We start from the raw sequence: 17,020 nt of genomic DNA on the forward strand, positions 1-17,020 counted from the left end.
CGCCGGACCCCGGGGGGGGGGGGGGGGTGGCGCCCCCTGCCGGCTGGGACCAGTGTGCCTGCGCAGCACAGGCTGCCCCTCGCCTGCGGGGACCTCAGGGGTAGCCGGGAAACTGAGGTGGGACTTCTAAGGGACAGGAGACATTAATCCATTGAAGGAGGCTTCTTCTCTGCTCACAGAATACTTTGTTTCCAGGGATCTGTGGTGCTTTACATGTTGTGCAAAATCTATCATAGCAGGTGCCTGCATGGTGTGGGTGATGACACCAGCCTGCTGAGTGAACTGAGGATTGTTCTGCTCTGGGTCAGAGACAACTGGAAGCCACGTAAAGTCACCAGCAGTGCTGAGGCCAAGTCGACTGCACTGAGTCAGAGCTAATAAACACTGCCAATCATGGCAATTTATTAGCTTGTACCCAGCATCTTTGTACACTGCTACACTACTTCTGGTTGGCTTGGAGAATGGACAGAGAGAGCACCTCCACAGTGTAGATGTAAACCCTTAGCTGTAGGCCTATGGACTCTCATTGAGCATCTGAATCCTGGAAATCTAAAGAATAAACCAAGGATTTCAATTTTGGGGGAAATTCTGCAGAAAGGAGTACAAATGGAGAACTAAGGAAGTGAGGAAAAGCCTCTGGACCGCCCACAAGCTCTTAAGTTACAGCTCTCTACTTTGATTTAGGCTCCACAGTCTTAAGCACATCATGCATTCAGTGGTGGGACTGTCAGCAGTCAAGTGAATCTTCAGAACATGCAGTGAAACATCCCCAAAGAAATAAAATGTCATGAAGGACATCCATGTAGACTGGTGGAGATTTTTTACAACTTTAAGACCTTAAAATACTATATTGCATTTGGCTATCAAACACTGATTTGTTTTCTGAAAGCCCCTCCTGTGGCAGTGCAAGCTGCCTGCTGACTGTATGGCTCTTGACAGAGACAGACTTCCTAGACAGAAATCCCAACTCTCTTCAACCTACAGACAGAGCTACAGAGGTGGAAAGATCAAAGATGCATTGATGGTGGAAGGATTGCAGGAGCGACCATTACAAAATCTGGAGGCAAAGGCCTCTAGCGTTAAAGGGGGATGTTCCTGGAAGGCTTATAGAAAGATCAGAGGCTCAAAATGCTTCATGCACCAGAACAAGAGAACAACCAGATCTCTCTGTATATCTATACTTCATTGGGAACAAATAGTGCATTTGATTGATCTCACTCATGTCTGACAGACACAACAACCTGACAGGAGGTGGCCTGCAGAACTTTGGCCAGGATTTCAGAAACATTGCTGAATAGCTCACACACCCCTCCAAAAGAAAACCAGCAAAAAGAAAGGAATATTGGGCAATGGTATAAGAACGCTATTCATAGAATAAACTATGTCTTTAAATTGTTACTCTGTAATCATTTAAATTGCTACTCTGTAATCATCTCCTCTCCCTTCTCCCCTTGTTTTCTTGTCACCTCAAAAGAGTAAAAAAGCTGGGTGAAAAGAGGAACACTCAGGATGTTTTCATGGATTGACAGGAATACAGAACATCATGATTGACTAAAGTGAATTACTGGCCCTAAAACATTAAAGAATGGCATTATGAAGCACTTAAGTCTCCTTTAAGCAAAAGACATGTTATCAGTCAATTTTACAAACAGGGTGCCATATTTCAGAGTCAGCCCTCTCCTAGATTTAATATTTGACCTTTGCTTTCAAGATCCTTGGTCCCTCTGAAATGTTTTCTTTAATTCTCTTTGGTGCTGGTTCATGTTTCAATTAGATCTAGTCAGGTTTTCTCTGAGACTGTAAGAAGAGGGACATCTGTGGGCTAGCTGTAACTACCTTCAGCTGCTCTTGTAATTCTAGTGCCTCTGTGAAGTCCCATATTACGAACATTGTACTCTGTCTTTCAAAGCCCTTCATCTAGTCTGTGTAACATTTCTGTGTACTTTTATTGGGGGCTGTAAAGTCAGGGAAACTTCCTAAGAAAACCACTAAGTGCAATAGTAAGAAACCACTATTAGCAAGGAGAAAAGAGTTGGGTTTGCCACACATCAGGAGGAGAAGCTATTTGCAGGATCCGTGATGATCAGAGAGCCACAACAGTTAACACTGAAGACAAAGGAATGGCAAGTCAGCTCATAATAGGAAAAAATAGATTAGAGAGAACTCTGGAGATAAGTTAAAATTTTTCAAATTGTCTAGGCCTTACAAATTTCATCCTAGAATATGTAGATCACTGACTGAGAAAATCTTAGAACTGCTGGCAATTAACTTTGAGAGATGAGGTCAGTTAACTTAGCAACACTCAGTGGGAAATAACCAAATAGGCTAGTCTTGCTAAGCAAGACCTGAGCTTATCCGGTATATCACAAGCTTCAACAGAGCCACTGTCACATATGTATGAATATCAGATTGGAAATATAAAGGAGAATGTTATCTACAAGATGCATGAGGAAATTCTCCTTTATTACTTCATTTTGGAACAACTTCAACCACAACCTTAGGTGAAGTGTTGGATGCCATATTTTAAGGAGGACATAAGCAACTGACAGTGAGTACTCTTAAAAACATGACAAAAAAATTGAAGGAATAATGTGTTGGTTAATGCAAAGAAGACAAAACTTGGGGAAACATGACAAAACACACTGAAAATTTCAAATATGGTTGCAAGATTAAAGGGAATAACCTATTCCTGTTCACTGCAGGTAGGAGAGAATTAACTCACATGTTAAGAAAAGAAAAAAAGCATTTTTCTAATGGTAAGGAAAATTAGGCATTTGATGAATTGCTCAGAGAATCTCCAGGAGTGGAGGCCTTCAGAAATGGGTCAGCCACAGCTCTAATGGGAAGTGTCAGTGCAATCGATACAGCTGCAGGGCCCTCAAGCTACTTCCTAATTTTCTAGGATAGTTCTAGGAAAAAAACCTGTGGCTACTTGGATGAAGAATAATTTTTTTTAGTTCTAGGATATTTCGAGCAATAGTATGTATTACTTTTTTCTTGGTTAATTTTTAATAGTGTTCTGAAGGCTCGAAGTTAAAGAGTAGTTTGAGCCAAGATATTCTGTCATCTTTCTACTTTTATTTTTGCTGTTTGAACAAAGCTGGTCAAGATTTCCTCAGATTCTCATAACACTTCTTGAACACAATGTTCAATGGTCTTTTGGGTTTTTTTTAGAATGTGGGATAAATGACATTAATAGGAACACATTTTTTCCTGAATGCTTGGTTGCCTACAGCCATTTTAGGGTCATTTCTTCCATCTAGTCGTCCAACTGTATTAAAGTTGACATGGTTTCCTTTAAGTTTTGCTTTTTGATTCTGGTTAGTTTTTTAACTTGTGGCATCTAGTAGTCACTTTCTCTGTATTCTCCCTTTTCTGAAGTGGTTATTGACCCTAGAAACCTGAGTCGTTCTGGAGAAGTGTATCTTGGGACTCTCAATCCCAGAAGTGCTGTATGTACTACACCTCAGCCTAGAAAGAAGGTTGGAACCTAACCAAAATCAAGACTTTGCCTTACTATTACTTATGATATTGATTTGAATTTGTTCAGTTTTGAGTTCTCAAGATGAACAAGGCTTGGTCCTCAATTAAGGTGGTGTCATAGAGTTTTTACAAGGCAGACAAAAAGGAGCTGAATGCTTATCCACAGGCAGCTTCTAATGTTGATCACATTGTGAATATATTAATTGCAGGATCAAACTCACCATCATTCACAAATTATGTGGCCAGCAGAATTAGGGTAGTGACCGTCTCCCTGCACTCAGTACTGTTGAGGCCACACCTAAAGTGCTGTATTCAGTTCTGAACCCTTCAGGTGCTGTGGAGCATGCCCAAAGAAGAACAAGGAAGATGGTGAAGGTTCTAGAGCACAAGTGTTATGGGGAGAGGCTGAGGGAGCTGGGGTTGTTTAGCCTGGAGAAGAGGAGGCTCAGGAGGATCTTATTGCTCTCTACAACTGCATGGAAGGGGGCTGTACTGAGGTGGGGGTCAGACTGTTCTCCCAAGTAACAAGTGATAGGACAAGAGGAAATGGCCATGAGTTTCACCAGGGGAGGTTTAGGTTGGATATTAGGGGAAATTTCTTCATTGGAAGTGTTGTCAGGTATTGGAATAGGTTGCCCAGGGAAAGCAGTGGAGCCACCATCCCTGGAGGTATTTAAAATACTTGTAGATGTGGCACTTAGGGACATGATTTTGTGGTGGACTCAGCAGTGCTGGGATAAGGGTTGGACTTGATGATCTTAAAGGTCTTTTTCAACCTAAATGATTCTAAGATTCTATTATTTGCTCTCATGCAAACTAATCCAAAAGAATCCTTTAACATTTAGTATTTTAACAGGTAGCCTTTCTTCATACTTTAGCTGAAAAGCAGAAGAAAAGGATATAAACTGGCCAAGATTGTGTTGTGCTGTGGTGGAAAAAATAAAGGATTATTTTTTAACTGTTCATTTTGATTGGTGCTTGGCCATAGGAACAGTCCTTGTTTTTTAAGTACTATCTCTTCAAGTTTCACTGCTGTTTCTGGAGACTTGAACAGTAGTGGTGACAGTGGATTTCTCCTCTCAGCTGGAGAAGATGTTTTAACTGCCTTTCAGAAGCTAAATCAATTCATATATTTCTGTATATGGCAACAGACTCTCACTGGAGCTGTAGCTTATGACTTTTATCTTATTGTGACACCTGCTTCGGTCAAGGGGGTTACTCCTCCTGGAAGGTGTCAATACTGATGATGTTCAGTTGAACAGCTGTCCTTCCTCTTCTATTATTATTATTCATGACGTCTGATTGATTCTTCTGTGGGCCTTAGGGATAAAAAAACTTAGCAGCTCTTTGCTATCTTTCTCTTAGAGGGACCTAATGGACCATTATTGTTTCTGAAATGTGCTATGGCCACCATTTCACCTCATCTATTGTTCAGCTATCTCTGTGCAGGCAGAATGCGGGCAATGAAAAGGTGCAAGATGTGCCATTATCCATATGCTGAGAGCCATCAGTTGCACACTTAGTGTTTCTCCAACAGCGTCATTCATTACCCAGGATCATACTGAGAGAGTTTAACTGGTGGAAGAGAGAGAAGCCACTAGCAGTGACTCCACTTACACACAGCTGAGGCACAATATGGATTGGGGTCAATTTAGCTGAGGGTGTATCTCCATAATTAATTCTTGAACTTTTAAATTCTGGGCTTATTTTTCATAATTTGTATTATCTGAAAGTCATATTGACTATATTAAGCTTCTTAATGCTGGCACTTGTTCAAGAATTTAGCAACACATGGAAGGATGAAGACAAGAAAAAGTATTTGAAATGGGACCTATAAGATCTGCAAATGCTTGTTCTGAAAAATAGATGAACAACCTAAATCAGTTATAATGTAAAGTCATTTTCCCTTCTAATAATTGAAAGATTACCATAAAGAAAGTTATGTTGAACTGTTCTCTAGCTTCACCAGCAATAAAACACCAAATGGCTTCCTATGGAGCAAATAGAGCATAAGGTGGATTTTAGAAATACCCAAGTGTTGTGTAGGTCTGGAAGAGACTATGTGGGGTGGCACTGAAATATTCCTCACTGGGAGATTAGATAAACATCTCTCACTGATTGTCTAAACAACTCTGCTCTTGCTGGTAATGAAGGCAAATGAGCCAAATTATCTTTGGTGTCCCTAAGGTGTTCTTGACCATTGACACTAAAGACCTCCTTTCTTTTTATGTTATGCCCCAGGAATTAAGATTGGAAAAGATTATCACCAAAGTGCCACTTTGAAGCAGAAAGAGATGGCACCAAGTGAGACAAGTAAAGAGCCTTACTCCTCATCTGAGCCTATGAGAACTTTGTGTAGTTAGCAGGAGTCTCTCAACTGGTTTCCCATTCTTCTGGGAAGTAGCTATCATTAAAAAGGGAGGTATTTAAAGTGTTTCTGGACCATTCCTCTGGCAGAGGAAGTACTTGAGACCATTCCTAGAAATACCTTGAAAAGACCTCAAAACATAAAAGCCAGTGGAAGATCATATTGCTGTCTGAATTGGTTGTTGGTTTGTTTTCCCTGCATACATATGAATTCCAGTCTCTTGCAGTACCTCTGGCCACAGATCTCACTCAGATGAGCAAACTGACATTTAAGATTTTCTAATAATAACTTGTTCCACTTGTCTTGCTGTGGGCAACAAAAAATCAGAGCTGGATGGTCACAGACGCTCTGAGCCACCATTCAAAAATAAAAATAACAAACACGTATAAAATCATTGAATCGTTGAGGTTGGAAAAGACCTCCAAGATCATCAAGTCCAACTGTTAACCCAGCATGGCCATGTTTGCCACCCCCAGATGCCACATCCCCATGTTTTTTGGACACTTCCAAGAATGGTGATTCCACCACCTCCCTGGACAGCCTGTTCCAGCGCTGGACAATCCTTTCTGTGAAGAAATTTTTCTTAATATCCAATCTAAGCCTTCCCTGGTGCAACTTGAGGCTGTTTCCTGTCACCCCGCCACTTGTTACATGGGAGAAGAGATGGACTTCCACCTTACTACAACCTCCTTTCAGGCAGTTGTAGACAGTGATAAAGCCTCCCCTGAGCCTCCTTTTTTTCAGACTGAATATCCCCAGTTCCCTCAGTCATTCCTTATAAGACTTGTGCTCAAGTCCTTGTACCAGCTTCACTGTGTTTATAATTAGCTTGCACATAAGACTCATGATTTGGACACAACAGCCTTTACAAAATCAGTCTTGCTTGGATTTCTGTTCTAATAAAATACAACTGTCCCTCCGTGGTAGCTTTTGTGAGATTTACTTCCCCCACCTTCCCATTTTATCCTCCCATATTTCCTTCAAGCAGGTAGCTTACAGATTTTCTCCAGCTACCAAACTATTTCGTTTCCATTTTTTCAGCAATTCAAATATATCAAATGCACACATGGCATATATCCAGGCAGTAACATCCCCTTTCCTTCCTGTCTTTTTGTAGCCAGGTAATTTACATATAAGATGCACAAAGATAACGATGCTCCTCCACAGTTCTGGTTTGTGCATCAGCTCCCTCTGGTTTCTCGTTGCAGCCCTCCATTGGAGCCTCTGGTGGGACAGCTGAGCCCTGAGCAAAGCCCAGTGGCACAGAGAGTTTGGCCTTTCTGGCAGCATAGCTTTAAGGTATCCATTTCTATCCAGTGCAGCAGCAGGTCCGTGTTCAGCACTGGTATGGAGGTCAAAAGTATGGTTGCCATGATTACATGCCAGGATGGAAAAGTGTCCTCCCTAGACTCTTCCTCTTCCTTCTCCCTTTCCCTCCTATGTTTTTTGACAGATTGGTGTTTTGGCAGTTGTGATTTCTTCACTTGAAAAGCAGCAAGACAGTGGAGCAGTGCTCCCCCCATCAAACTTCCCCAACAGCCAGTCCATGCTGACCATGTGCCCAGGAGTTTGTAACAGGAGGACAAGGCAGAGGAGCCCAGCCCCAGGGGTTGGAAGCTTCTCATCCCATGTGGTGTCCGTAAACTGTTTCCACCACTTTTGTTTTTCTCTGCTCCCTGTAAAACCATTGACACTAAAGACACAAGACACTTGTTTCACCACAGCGGTGCCAAGGGCAAAGGTTTGAGGACACTCCAAGAGGCATTTAGTGACCCCAACAGAAAAACTTTAGAAACTCGAGCAATAAATTAATAAAACTCCAACAAAGCAACAAATAATAAAGATCTCAGGAAAAAAGAGGCCTCTCTAGAGAATGTCTTGAGGGATCATATGCAGGAAATAAACGAGATTAAGAAAACAAGAGGAGGAGATACTTACAAATGAAAAGAAATATTTGAAATTTGCAGTGAAATAGAAGCATAAATAGAAATAGCTGACCCAGGTTAAACGAATTATTTAGCTAGATCACTATCTAGTTTCCCTTCAATGTCAATACCAGATGCTGCAGAGAAGTGGTACAAGAGATGCCTACACAGTTGCAGAAGAAGCTTCACCCAAACCCCAGGCTGAGGATCGGTGAGTTCAGCCTTCCGTCACTGCTATGTAACTGCTGTAACTGCTTTATAAAGGTATAATATGAAAAATATATCTGTGATGGAATTCTTATTGATGTAAATATCTATTTCTGGCAATACCTTTTGATAATACCTCAGGGCAATACTTTCCAAGGGGAAATTATTCTATCTCCTTTTCAGTAGAACTGTCTTGCCTTTTAATTTAATTGGTTTTCCTTTGCTTCTGCATTATAATGAAGGTGCAGCACACCTGTACCCCACTACTTGATGCCACTTAATATACATACATCTAATATGTACATATATCAAATTAATGTCATATTTATCCTCTTTTTAAATGGCACAATACTAATTTGTATGTACATCACAGTTACCCAAGAATTAGACAGTTTATGTTTTAGACGAATGACTTGCCTAAAATTTCTCCTCATGGCAGCTGTTGATTACCTTTGTATTACATTATTAAGACACAGGCCCAACCTCACTTTGCTTCGGCAATTTTAGCAGTAACTCTTGGAAGTCTTAGGTGAGCCGTGATTCAAACAACATTCATAGACAGGTCTGGAAAGGAAGATTTTATAAAGCTGTTGTTGCTACTAGTAAAGTCCCCAAAAGGCAGCACTGCAACTACTTTTCTGCCTTTATCCCAAATGTCTTCCAGTGTTTTGCACTTCTTTCTCCCCACCCCCGTCAAAGAAAACCACAAATTTTGCCTGAAGGGATATCTTCATTAAAGAAAGAAGCAGTGCAGTCAAAGCCTTAGGATGACACAGATCATTCAACAGTTGTTCAATTACACTGAAAAGCTGCTTATTTTTGAACACACAGTTTTCACTCAACACAGGCCCAAGGCACCACTATCAGATTTGTATCTGCAGTATCTCAACCAGTCTGATGTAGGCCTTTCGCTCATTACAGAAGCTGTGCCCTTGTGTGAGGTTTACATCTAGGTTCAAAGAGTTTCTAAAGTGCCTTGGAGCTGTGTTGGCTTTAAAAGGTATTACCAAATCATAATAATCTCCAAGAATGAATTAAAAGTTGTTTTGGATACCTCTCATCTCCTAAATCCAACTGATTTTGTTTAAGGTTTACATGCCACTTTCCCTGCAGAATTCCTACAGACTAATAAAACAGTATGTGACTACAGAGTCACCAAGGAAAACAGTAACATCTAAAGTACTCTGAGGTAAACCAAGCAAATGAAATGCAGCATATTCCAAAATTAACATTTTTGATAATTATTATTTAGGGCATACAATTCCTACAGACCCTGAGTGCAACTGATAGCAGGGTATGACCCCCAGATGGAAAAGTTGATTCCCATAGGTTTTTCTTAGCATATTTCTATAAAAATGCTGTTCAGTACTAGCTTTGAAAGCAGTAAGAAATCAAATTTTTTCTCTGTTATATAGCTGCATAGAAAAACATATTGAAATGCAGGGGAGTGTTTTCTACCCTCTAAATCCGAGTGATTGCTGGCCACACTATCATTTCAGCTGACAAGGACATAGCATTAGCTACAGGCTTCTCACTGCTCCTTGCCATGCTGCCACTACAGGAGTCAAGCCATTATTATTATGCTCTTCTTACAGTCTCTTAAATATAAACTTGTTTTTTTTCATTTTATTAAACTTTCCATGAGCCTGAGCTCCTCCTGACCCAAAAGCCTCAGTAATTCTGCTGACTCTTTGCTAAGTGGGCTTCTGAAAGCATCCACAGCTATAACTGCAGTCAGCTGCTCACTGAGCAACCTGGGTGGAAGCAATTGATTGCAGGGCCTTTTAGGGTAATGCAACTCCAAAACATACTGAAAGGCATAGCAGTGAGAAGAAAATGACATACAGGCCCAATTCCTTTCTGCAGTTCAACTCTATAAACTGCAATCACTCACTTCGAAGACGAATGGGTTAGTCTACATCTGTACAACAGTAACAGAATAGAGTTATGTCCTGAGCATCTGGCGAGAAACAAAAATAATTTTTCACAACACTTTCTCCAGTATAAAACTAGATTTGGTTTGCATGCATTCGAGATAAAAAAGATAACAAGTCATCACAGGGGTCTACATGCTGAAATACTGCCCTGGTTCTGGCCAGGGCAGGGTTAATTTTTGCAATAGCCAGGAGGGGTTATGGCTAGGACCCAGAAGTTATTCTATACCACCTCAGGTCATCTTCCAAGGACAGGGGGAAGGGCTCGCTTCTGGACCGGGGTAGCGTGGCAGAGGGAGTGGTCATGTATTGTGAGAGGTTTCCATGGGGTCAGCAGTAAGCTTCCTTTCTCTTATACACTCTCTCATTAGTAGTGTTGCTGTTACTGTTCATTTTTTTATCTCATTGTTGTTTCCAGTAAATTGTTCTGATCTCAATCCATGATCTTCACCTTTTGTGACTCCCATTCTCCTCTCCAGTCCACCACAGGGGAGGGGAAGGGGAAAGGAAGGAGGGAGGAAGGGAGGGAGGGAGGGAGGTAGTGAAGAGCCTATAGTTTGGAGTGTCTTCAGTGGGAACACTAAATTGGAGAATACCATTCCTAAACCATGACAGAGAGTCAGAACACAATACAGTTTACAGACCTGTACACAGGAAGGTAACTTCTCAGTGGCCCCATCACAGTATTTCCAAAGGAATGTTACAAATTCTCATGGCCAATCCTGCAACAAGTGGAAAGAGAGTTAAAACTAGGAAGTTTCCAAAGGAAAAGCAAGTAAAATCAGCTGTCTCCTTGGATATGCAATGTTAAAAGTCAGTGTAGAATTGGTTTAGAGGATGTTAAACATTTTACACTACGGGAGCAGCTAGATCATAACAATTATATAAATACAGCAAAGTCCAAATTAAATAAAATGCAAAGTGGTAAGTTGTTTTTAAAGATATGTTTCAGGGTAAAAATGCAATGAATATATGGTACTGGATTAGATAGAAAAGAGAGAATACTACACCAATTTATATTCCCTTTGAACTGTCTGTAATACAGACCTTAAAGTGCATTTTCAAACATACGGCATATCAAAGAACCAGACACTTATTTCTAGCCATGGCACTTCCAGGCTTTTGGGAAAGGAGAGAAGAAGTAGTGTAGTGGAATTGTGCTGTGTGACAAAGCATGTACTGTTGGGTTCTGCCCAACATCAGTAAACAATTGTTTTTCCTATAAATGAAAGAAAGAATTCCAGCAGTAAACAAATGCTTCACATGTTGCATGAATTCTTCAACAGAATCAAAGCAAATCTGTCTTTTCACACCTCCTGCAAGTGCTATTCCAAAATGCAAGTCATATTGCCTGAGCTCTATCAGCTGCTAAGTTTTCAATCATGACTACCGTGATACCGTGATACATAAGGGATGGTGATACACAAAACACGAAAGCTTTCTGCGATAGTCCTCCCTGGAATCCACACCCGTTGTTGTAAGGATAATTATTAATTTTTGCACTTTTTATATAAATATCACCTCTTGCATAAGACATGAAATTTAAAATTGTCTCCTTCACGGATATCATTGAGTCACTCCATTACCGCTGGGACAGATATAAATTATGCATTCTTTGATTCTCTTTAAAATTTAGATGCACAAGGGGACAGGGAAAAATCTAAATGACACTAAAAATATAAAGCATTCAAGAAAGAAACAATAACTTGTATGGTATTAACTGCTACAGTGCTCTGAAGGCTCCCTGCCTGGTCAAGAAAAGCACATAAAGCTCTGAAACGTAACAGCAGGCCTCCATGCTAATGGCTGCTAGTGACAAGGGCTCATTGAATGTCACTGCTTCACATACTGTGTACTGTTCATTTTTCTTATCTGTGTGACCTCTCTTTTGAAATGACTGATGAAACTCCCCTGAATTAGCATCTTTGCTTCTGGGCATTTGCCACCTAGAAGGCATTTAGTAACATCTCTACTAAATACAAAAATAAAGCATGGGGGAAAAAAAGATCATAATCTTAACAAAAAATAATCATTATGTCGGTTAAAGAATACTCAGTATGTAATGCAAAAGGGCTGCTTCTCGGAAGCCTTCTCATTAGGTTATTTTTTTACCTTAACACCCTTTAAGGGTACTGGCTTGTCACAATACATGCATTCACATTTCAGACTTGGCTAGCATTTTCATAATTGGTGTGAATAAAAAGAAGTAGCTGTTACTGAAAGAAAAAAAAGAAATGCCTCTGTTCTGATGCCCTGCTGCTATGATGACCTATTTCACACTAGCATCTGTTCTCTTCTCATGAACCACTCCAGATGTAAGCTGGCAAAACAGCACTGCAAGTATGTTACCCAGACGTCCATTGAGTGCTGCAGATGTTTTCTTCCATGCTTCACATTTAATGTGTGCCCGATTAATTTTTTCATTATTATCTCAACTACTTGGCCCACAGATTTTCCTATGAAGTTTGCAGAATCCAGGATCTAATTTGCAGCCATAAGGAGCAGCCCCCTTTGTGTAAACAGGTTCATTAATGTCTGGAATAACCAGTCAACAGAGCCTTGGTCTGAATTGCCAAAAGAAATGCAGACTTCAGTAATCTATTATGCCTTGATAATATTTGCCTGAGGATTTAACACAATGTTCATTTCAATTTCAAAATTACAGATGTTTGCAATATTCAGATGCATCAGTCTGACCAAAAAATATTATGCCCGTTCTCTGCCTCAAGCCCTTGACCTGAATGAGGTCAGTGACAGGGATATGAATGACTTGAGTGGAAAATGAAACACAAAAGTAGTTCTGTCGTGAAGTACAATATTTCTTCTGTCACTTAACCATTTTTTTCCCTCTCAAAATTACAGGGTATACTGCAAATCTTCAAGGCTAACGGTCATGACGGCAGTCTGAGTGCCATTTAAAAGAATAATAATTTATGAGGCACCTTGGTAGAATAGCAAAGGTCACAGAGTAGACTCCCCAGGGAGGAGAGGATGACAAAGGTTACAGAGATGACTAAAGACTCTCCTACAGAAGGAAATTTTCTTGGAAGGAAGATGTTTTCCTGCAACAGCTTCATCCCACCTACCACACAGTTCCTCACCCAAATGAGCAGTTCACCTTTAAGTTAGCTAAAAGGCGGTGCTTGCAAAATACGCTTCTGAAATTGGTGGATTAGCAGCTTGGCCTTGTACTCACTGAGGGTCCACTGAAGCGCTGGCAGATGGAGGACACCGTGGGTCTGTCCCACAGGGCACAAGAGGGATGCCTAATGACTGGTCTGATTCCACATAGGACTTCAAACTTGAAAAAAATCTCAGGAGTCTTTGCAAGGCAGTCCCCAAAGAAATGCTACTTTTGTGGCAGCTGGTACCATTTGCAGACCTTCAACAGACCACCACAGACTGGTGCAACTCCTCATAGAAGCAGTGTGAGAAGTTGGTAGGTGAGGAGCCTAAGACACACAGTTGACACATTGTTCCTGGACAGTTGTAGATATGCACACCAGCCATCACTCTACAAAGCAGTTTGGGCAGCTTTTCCTTGTCACACCTAAAGCATTCCCCTTATTCAGATGCTGCAAGTACAGAAAAAAAGGCAAGGATGAAGACAAGCAGGAACAACTCTTTTTGGCACAGCTCCACTTTCTGCTGAAACATCTCTGGGCTCATAAAATACACATGAACTGGTGCAAGAAGCTGGTGCTGCAAACCTGGGGGTAACCAGCAGTGTCTTCAAAACGTCAGAGTTATAAAGAATAGCTGAACCTGAAGCCAGCATGCAACACAAGACAGCCATCTCTTCAGGAATGTGTGGCCATAAACATTTTGAGTTTACCGAGAGTTTCCAACTGTTCACGATCAGTTGTGGGAAGTTTCTGCAGCTGGATCAATGGCCAGCAGTTGTGGAGGGGCCTGGCACAGATCTGAAGGGTACAGATGTAGCATGTGCTGGTAAAGAAGAGGTTGTTGGCTGCTTTGAGTATAAGGGATTATATTTAATTTCTGTAGGATAATTGCTAGAGCAATCTTGCTGGTGCTGGACCTCCTTGCCAGGCCTCCTAGTTCACAAAGGGGTACCTGAGAACTGAGTAATCATTCAGGCAGATTATCCAAGGAGTATTTGAGGACCCTTACCTATTTTCTATTCTAAAATGAGGCAATTTTCTGAAGGGGACAAATGCCACAGTCATTCATAGTAACTTCATTCCTTTGCTCCAGCAGTCACTGGTCCATCACAACAGCTGATGAAGCCTTTGGCTGGCTGTTCAGATCACAGAACATTTTTACAGACCCACAACTGCATGCTGATGACAGCAGAGTGTGCCTTTGGGAGAGGGAAGGGCAGAAGGCAAGTGGAAGGTGGGATACAGCTGAGCAAGACTCCAACTGAAAGAGCATCTTTTATCTTGCACATCACCAGCAGGAAGGAGGGAATGTCACAGAAATGTTGCAAACACATCAAATAGCTCAGGCAATGCCCACTCCTGAGTGACAAACCGGGCATGCTGCCAGGCAGCCCTCCTGAACCTGCCCAAGAAAGGGAACCAGCATTTCCACCACACGCTTTGCCTCACGCTTAGAGCTGCTTACTCCAGCACAGCAGCCCGCCCTCAGTGCCAAGCCTTGGCGGGCTTTGCGTGTGGGGTTTTATACACTCCTGTGTTGGTTTTGTATGCCTTGTCTTCCTTTATTAATTTTAAACAGAATGGGGGGATGTAAATTCACCACTGGGGATATGTCAGTGTTTGCTCAACATGCTCTATATACCTTTATTAATTTTGTATTGAATGGTGGATGCAATTTCACTCCAGCGGGAAATCAGGGATAGCAAAAGGTCTTTCCCACAGCAGGACAGCAGTGGGGAAGGGGAGGTAATTTCTCTGTGGCTTTCTATTGAGTGATTTATGGGTTTCCATGGGTTTCTAAAGCTGAAGAATTTTGAGCTTTCATGAACAGGCAGTTTCAGTGCCATGACCCACTGGTCTAAAGAGGTTGATTATCTTAATGTAACATTTGTTATTCAAGTCTTACAGCTTACAGTACATTTTAAAAGCAGTAGATGATGCCTTCTTATAGTGCAAGAACAGTATATAAAGGGGAGAATTTAAAAGATTTCAAAATTGAGACCTATTTCCAAATAAGACTTATTCTTTTAACAGTACAAATCCATAAACACCATATGAGCTACAAAAGGGTTGACACAGGTTCACAAGGTTTAACTCTTGGCCACAAAGTTTAATTCTTGGCTCACTGCAAAAATTGCCTCCATCTGTGAGAACAGCTTGGCAGCCTGTCATTTACAACAGTGCAATTCCTGGCCCCCAGCAAGCCAACACTTGGCTTGGAGTATGCAGGGACACTCAGTGCCCTGGACTGCTGGAGATGTTGCAGAGTTGCTTACCTGTAGATAGCTCTTTGCTATTGACTTTTATTCACACAGTACAGTTACACTCCTTCATAGCATATCCCTTTGTTTGCAGACTCTTGGTCCCAGTATATCTTAATTCACCAGTACCATGATAATGAAGGGAATTCCCCCTTTCTGTCTGTCCTACTTACTTTTCTAGAAAAAAAGTTTTCAGAGGAAAAAAAGTCATGCCTCCCTCAATTTCCAGAGATTCCTAGGTCGCATCTTCTTCGTACTCAGCTTTGCCAAATATAATAAAATAGTGAACAGCGGTGGCCTGATGGGTCTGGGCATTTCATGTAAGACAGTCAAAAAGCATGGAAACAACAAGTGTTGTTTATTGTTCAGTTCTTCACTGCAACAAATTTCACCCTCATTTCACCATGTATTTTTTCACCCATATTTCTGCAATGCCAGGTACAGAGGCTGCTCCACTTTTGGAACCCTCTGAGCATGACAGGTGTCTTTTCTTCTAGTGACTATCTGAGCACAAAGTATGTGAGTTTGTACCGTATCTCCAGCTCCACCAGCACCCAAAGAGCGAGTGTGTGCTGTGCTGCTTTTTGGGTTTCTTTTGTGTTCCGGATAGCGGGAAAAACATTCTGTTGGTTCTTCTTGTTCTTTTTCCCTTCCCTCCCCTTGCCTCACTGCCTCCCTTCCCTCCTCACCGGTGCGGGAGCCTGTGGGTGGCCCTGGCGGGCCTGTGGGGTGGCCCTGTCTGGTCCGAGCCTGTGTCTGTTCCCTCTCCGGGAATTCATTGGATTTTGAGGGGTTTTTTTAACCTGATCTATCCTGTTTTGTTTGGTGTTAATAAACAGTCACTTGCTGTGACCCATTTGTCTTATTGGTGCAGGAAAAGGGAAGGCCCTTTTCCCTTCGGAGGAGACACTCATTCCAGAATGTTTCCTCCTGAAGTTTTGTCTCAAAAACGAGACATCTTCTACTATCTGAGCACAAAGTATGTGAGTTTGTACCTTATCTCCAGCTCCACCAGCACCCAAAGAGTGAAAACCAGCCTCATGTTTACTGCACAGGGCAATTCAGATGGTGATTCCTCTGTACTGTTGAGCCTTCTGTGACTCCTCAGTCCAGAGACCTGTTGTGGGAAGGTGGCCATGGGGTGAAGCTATCAATGAGCAGCAATTTGGGGAACATTTGCTGTGTAAGGAAGATGGATATTCTCATGGACAGTCTAATGCTTTTGTTTGCCCTTCCCCAGGCAGCTGTGACATGGAGGACAGCAGATCAGACAGCAAAAGACCTGTTTTACTGATCATAAGATGCCACAATAAAATCTGTACTTATAAAGACTTACTAGGATTTATGCTGCTGAACAATGCCTTACTGAGACTGCTGTTCATAACAAATTTCAAATGGTAAACTGAATTAATTATTTGTTTGAGCAAAACTGAATTGCTATATGCTTGAAAACTGAATTATGGACTAGCTGGCTCTCACTGCACATGTAAAAGTCATTCTTTCCTAACCTGGTGCAGCTGGCCCATGAAATCCTTGTGTGACTGACAGCAAGGGCAGAAAGTTTTTCCACCGAGAAGCACAGTTCCCATTTTGAGCACCAGAAAGAGCAGAACTGCTTCATTTGAAAAATGAGGGAGGGAAACAGGAGAGAAAGGGAATAGGGGAGTGCAGCTGACTGTCATGGGCTCTCTAGATCAGCACTTTTATACCTGCTGAA

The 17,020-nt window shown here is 41.6% G+C and overlaps 1 protein-coding gene across 7 annotated transcripts in view; it reads right to left on the reverse strand.

The window, feature by feature from the left end:
- ENOX1 (ecto-NOX disulfide-thiol exchanger 1) overlaps positions 1-17,020 on the reverse strand; it is a 289,993-nt gene that overhangs the window by 238,964 nt on the left and 34,009 nt on the right. For all 7 annotated transcript variants that reach the window (XM_017733589.1, XM_017733588.1, XM_017733579.1 and 4 more), the window contains exon 2: positions 10,562-10,639. The gene's annotated coding sequence lies outside the window, so the exon portion shown is untranslated. The remainder of the gene's footprint in view (positions 1-10,561; positions 10,640-17,020) is intronic.

This window comes from Corvus brachyrhynchos, unplaced genomic scaffold (genome assembly GCF_000691975.1).
Source record: "Corvus brachyrhynchos isolate BGI_N302 unplaced genomic scaffold, ASM69197v1 scaffold202, whole genome shotgun sequence".
NCBI lineage: Eukaryota > Metazoa > Chordata > Aves > Passeriformes > Corvidae > Corvus > Corvus brachyrhynchos.